Source organism: Cnephaeus nilssonii, assembly GCF_951640355.1.
Source record: "Cnephaeus nilssonii genome assembly, chromosome: 7".
Taxonomy (NCBI): Eukaryota; Metazoa; Chordata; class Mammalia; order Chiroptera; family Vespertilionidae; genus Cnephaeus; species Cnephaeus nilssonii.
The window spans coordinates 66,329,600-66,335,599 of NC_137078.1; positions in this window are offsets into that span (position 1 = coordinate 66,329,600).

The following is a 6,000-nucleotide window of genomic DNA, read 5'->3' on the forward strand; positions in this document are numbered from 1 at the left end:
AGGATTGGGTGGTAGGAAAGGGGCCAGGCTCCAAGCTAAACAATGGTTTCTCACCCAGTGGGTCCCAGGCAGCTGGAAGTAGCAAATGGTTCCCAGCATTGTGGGCAGGGGTGAGGGCTGCGCAGCTGGGATTCTCCTATTCCAGGCACAGCCTCCTCCGAGTTGCTGCAAGCTTTGGTGCCTCAGTTGTGTAGTAGCTTCAGGCTCCCCAACTATTAACTGTGCTTTAGCATTCAGAACAGTGCCCAATGCTGGGGGACCTCAGGAACTGTTTGCTGAATTATCTTATAGGAAGAGTAGGGGAAACTCTGAAGAGTTTCTAGGCATTGTTCTTCACTTTGGTGACCCCATCCATCCACCCATCCACCCACCCAACACTCCTGCCTTGAGGGAGTCTCTACCCTGTGTGAGGCTGTGAAACACACCAATAATATCCAGGCTTTGCCCTGCAAAAGTTCCCAGGAAGCAGGCAATGGCTTCTGGGAGCAAATGCCACAGGATAGGTTTATATTGGAAGAAATAAGAAAGCAAGTCTGGAGTGACAGGGTTTATTTTAGGATGAGAACAATAATCCTGGGAGGAAAGAACCTGCAAGGAGGCCTCCAGCGCACCTGCCCCTGTTCCTGCCCTCTTCCTCTGGGGCTTGAGCGGGAGACAGGGCTGCAACTGGACATGGAAGGAGCTCTGGGACCAGCACATCTGGGTTCGAGTCTCAGCCTCTCCACCCACCAGCTGTGTGACCTTAGACAAGTTCCTTTTCCTCTCTGAGCCTGTTTTCTCATGTGTAAATCAAAACTAACAATGTTCACCTCCTGGCGGTGCCTGTGGTAAGGATTACACTTAAATGGCGGGCATTAGAGGGTAAAGCCCTCTAATTATTAAGTGCATTGGGTCGACAGGTTGACTAGGAAGCACCTCTGGACCTCTGGGGAATCTTATTTGAATGTAAACAGCACAGTCTGGGAGAGAAGGTTGATGGAATCATGAAGGGGAGGCTCTTCTCACTGAAGAAGGAGTGAGTGTGTGTGTGTGTGTGTGTGTGTGTGTGTGTGTGTGTGTGTGTGTGTGTATGCGCGCGCGCGGGCTCGGGGACACGCATTGGGTGTTGGTGGGAGACGCTGAGTCAGAAAGGCCACCTGAGGGTTGGGTAGGAAAAAAGGAGGCTGCCCGGGCCCTCCTGAGTTCTTGCTGAGCGAACTGGCTTTGTGTCTCTAAACCAGCCTAAGACTGTAGCTCCAGCTCTGTCTGATACCGGAGTCTACTTTCCTGAGAAGACCCGCTTGAGGGAGACACTATAGACATGCACGGGCTTGTGCTGCCCTCTGCTGTTGTCTTTGGACAACTACATGTATTGGATGGGGACAATTTCCATTCACATAAGTAAAGTCTCCTATGTCCAGCCCTGTGTTGGAAAGTGGGGACACACAGATAGACAAAATTAAAATCTTATAATCCAGCTGTTTAAGAGCTTCGAGTGTGTGTGTGTGTGTGTGTGTGTGTGTGTGTGTGTGTGTGTGAGAGAGAGAGAGAGAGAGAGAGAGAGAGAAATAGACACATAAACAATAAAGATGTAATCAGCACTATGATACAAGATGGGGAAAGGGTAGGTATGGCATCAGGGAAAGTTTTTGAAAGAGTGTAAATTTTACCCTAACTGGTTTGGCTCAGTGGATAGAGCGTCTGCCTGCGGACTGAAGGATCTCAGGTTCTATTACGGTCAAGGGCACATGCCCGGATTGTGGGCTCGATCCCCAGTGTGGGGCATGCAGGAGGCAGCCGATTAATGATTCTCTCTCATCATAGATGTTTCTATCTTTCTCCCTCTCCCTTCCTCTCTGAAATCAATTTTAAAAAAGAATTGAAGTTTTCATCCATCCATCATATGTTTATTGGGTACTTAATGTAATCCAATCTCTAATCTTTGTGCTAGATCTATAACAGGGAACAAAATACAGAAAAATCCCTGCTTGCATGGAGTTTAGATTCTAATGAAGGGAAAAACTCATAAGATGGATAATTATATATAGTGTTGGATGATGAGTAGTAAGAAAAAAAAGCAAGAAAAGAGACAGAGTATTGGAGTGACTATAACTTCTGAAGTGACCTTTGAGTAATGACCCAAGGGAGAGGAATTTTAGCTTATGAACATGTTTGAATTGTACTGGGCTTTTCCTCCTGCATAAATAACTAGAAAACTTGGCAAATATATGAAACAATATTCAGACATTGGACAACAGATAACACAAGACTTGATTCCTGGAAAAGGAAGACAAACAAGATGAGCCTGATGACCCTCCTAACTTTAGGCCTGAAGGCACTTTCTCAAAGGACGTGGAGGGGAACCCAAGTAGAAAACAGGGGTATTTTTTGATTGAGGAGAGAAACATTGACGTTTGAAAAGTCGGACAAACTAGAATTTGCAGGGAACAGTACCAGAGAGGAAAGAGTGACTGAGAGCTCCAGAAATCTCTATAGGGGTCTCCCGTGAGTCTCTGTAGAGATACTAAGTTGTGCATGTACAGGCTGAAACGCCATGAGTACGGGCAAATAATTACCAGGGAGCTGTAATTTCCAGAGTTTAAACCTGGTTGGGGGACATTCATACTCCAGCTGGTTAGAGAGGAGAGAACTTGTTTAATATCTGGGGTATTCAGTAGAGACCTCAAAAGGATCATAATAATAAAGGCTACTCTAAAGCTACCTTAATAAAGTTTAAAAAAGAACAGCACTGATCCATAAGTAACTAAATTGCTTGCCCAAACAAAATAAACTTCAACATTCTTTAAAGGAGAAAACAAAATTTAAACTCTCAACAATGGAACATTCACAATATTTAACACCTAATAAAATTCCCACTTGTGCACCCCCATGTGTGGAATGATGCTGGGCTTGATTCTGTGCCAGTCCTGAGAGCTGAGATGAGAGTGCAGGTGTGCCTTCAAGAGGTGGAGCGAGGGACCTACAAATCAGTACTACAGACAGAGACTCTATTAATTCAGTTCTCCTCAGGGTCAAGGCCAAGACAGGAAGACTCAGTTGGAATTTTTGGCAGAAAAATCCCTGAAGACTTTGACATTCCAGGTTTCAGGAGCCCAAGAACAGGGAAATCACAGATCAGGAGACTATCAGCCCTGATGTAGCCTCATGATTGCTCTTGCCTCCTCCCTAGTCTTCCTGACTACAGGCTCACCCCTCCCTGACCTCCATTCCATCCCCACAGTGCTACCAGAGCAATTTTTTCTACATCAGAGACCTTGGGGTTTTGATAAAAGATGGTCTTGGATGGTATGTCTGGCTCCATCTCTGTTCAGATCACCAATGTCATATTTGCTTTGATGAAATCTCGCTGGTCCAACACATTGAGAACAGCTTCAGACCTAGGAAATGGGGGCCCTGACTTAGTCACTTTCTTAGTCCCCATCCTACCTCTATGTTTGAGGCTGTTGGGGGTGGCTCAGGACCTGTATAGTTCCTTAGTCTTGCTTCTTATAGTGGCCTAGTTCCCCTTCTGCTCAGCAGATATCCTTAGCAACCTGTAGATTCAAATGTTCTGGCCTTTTGTCTTTGAATGTTAACTTTTTCTGAAAAGCTCTTTCTTGTCTCTTTTACCTGGATACATTCTAGGTGCTCTTCAGTGCTCAGCTTAGGTGTACCTGGTTCTGGAAAGCCTTCCCTGATTCCTCCTAGGTTGCTTAAGTGCTCCTTCTTCTCCTCCTTCTCCTTTCCCCCTCCTTCCCCTGCCCCTTCTTCTTCTTATCATTTTCTCCTCCTCCTCCTCCTCCTTCTTCCTTTTCCTCTTAATTAACACCAGCTGCACAAAATTGGCTTATCTATAATTTTGACTCATAACACTGTCATCATTAGTCTTGCACAAACCAGCCTTCTTCCCTCCCTCTCGTCCTCCCTCCATCCCTTTCTTTCTTTCCTTTCTCCCTCTCTTCCTTCTCTCTCTCTCCCCACCTCTCTCTCTCATAAGCTTACAACTCAACCCAAGAAGGAACACCAACAAAAATTACATTTAAGTATCCATTCCCCTTTTCCATCCCCAGTAAACACCATTTTGGAATTTGTATTTGTTATTTTTTTGTTTTGTTTTTAAACAAACACAAACACACACACACACACACACACACACACACACACACACACACACACACACACACCATGCTTTTAATTTTTTTTGAAATTTATAAAAAGTATTCTGTATGCAATATTCTGAAACTTGCTTTTTTCTTTCAGTATGTTACCAAGTTTCATCCAAATTGTAATATGGGCTGTGGCTAATTCAATTTTGCTGCTATACATAAAATATTTTTTTGTGCAAATATATCACAATTTATTATCCATTTTCCTGTCAGTGGGCATTGGAGTTGCTTCCATTATTTTCCTATTATGAATAGTACTGATAAAATAGTATTGTACATGTCTTCTGGTGCGTGTCTCCTTGCACACACTCACACTTACATACACATATATACATATCTTGAAGAGTAATTTCTGGGTTGTAGAATATATGAAAATTCAACTTTACAAGATAATACTAAATTGTTTTTCAAAATGGTTGTCACAATTTACATTCCCACCAACAATGTATAGTAGAAAGATTGACTCCCATTCTCTTACATTTGCTATTGTTAGAATTCTTATCTGTAAAATGAATAGGGGTAATTGGGATATCATTGTAGTCTTTATTTTCATTTACCTAATTACTAAGGAGGATGAGAAAATGTTTACTGAAGATATAGTTTCTTTTTCTGTGAAAATCCTGATCATGACTTTTGTTCATTTTTAAAAAATAAATCTTTATTGTTCAGATTATTACAGATGTTCCTCTTCCCCCCCCCCCATAGCTCCCCTCCACCTGATTCCCCACCCCACCCCACCCCATGCCCTTACCCCACGCCACTGTCTTCATCCATAGGTGTAAGATTTTTGTCCAATCTCTTCCTGCACCCCTCATTCCCCCTTCCCCCGAGAATTGTCAGTCCACTCCCTTTCTATGCCCCTGATTCTATTATATTCACCAGTTTATTCTGTTTATCAGATTTTTAGATTCACTTGTTGATAGGTATGTATTTGTTGTCACTTCGTTATTAATAATTTTTATCTTTACCTTTTTCTTCTTTCTCTTCTTGAAGAATACCCTTCAGCATTTCATATAATCCTGGTTTGGTGGTGATGAACTCCTTTACCTTTTTCTTGTCTGTGAAGCTCTTTATCTGACCTTCAATACTAAATGATAGCTTTGCTGGGTAGAATAATCTTGGTTGTAGGGTCTTGCTGTTCATCACTTTGTATATTTCTTGCCACTCCCTTCTGGCCTGCATAGTTTCTGTTGAGAAATCAGCTGACAGTCGTATGGGTACTCCCTGGTAAAAACCCACCTAATATGACTTGCCAAGGTTAGCGAGGTGAAGCCAAAGCAAAGCTTTGGAGGTGAGCACAACTCCCTCAGGAGCTGACCCAGGAATTCCAGTGGGAAGGTATTACAAAGTGTAGCAAGGTCTTGAGAGCCTTACCTGAATACAAGATGGGTTTATGCTCAGAGACAGCTGTGGGTCTAAGCTTTTGACTTTGGTGACCCCCTTCCACATTTCCTCATTTGCTTCTTTGGGGGAGATGGGATTGAGGAGCAGAAAGAAGGATTATGGAGTGCCACCTGACTTTGATTCTGGGCAAGTGCAGATGAAAGTCTGTTTTCTGTAGTGCAGGAGTGGACCTCCTACCAACACAGGGCAGCTGTGCAATCTGGTCCCCCAAATACACCAGGGACTCTGGTTCTCTGCACGAGAGGCAGCACTGAGCACCAGTGACTTGACTCTGTTTCTCATCACATGCTCCTGGGATTCCTGGTTCCCAGTACATGCACACTAAGAGCCAGTGACTCCAATTCTTGGTGCATGCAGACACGGGGACCCTGATTCTTGGTGCGAGGCTGCACCAAGTAACAGAGACTCTAATACTCAATTCTCACCATGGGCACAGGGGGACTCTGACTCC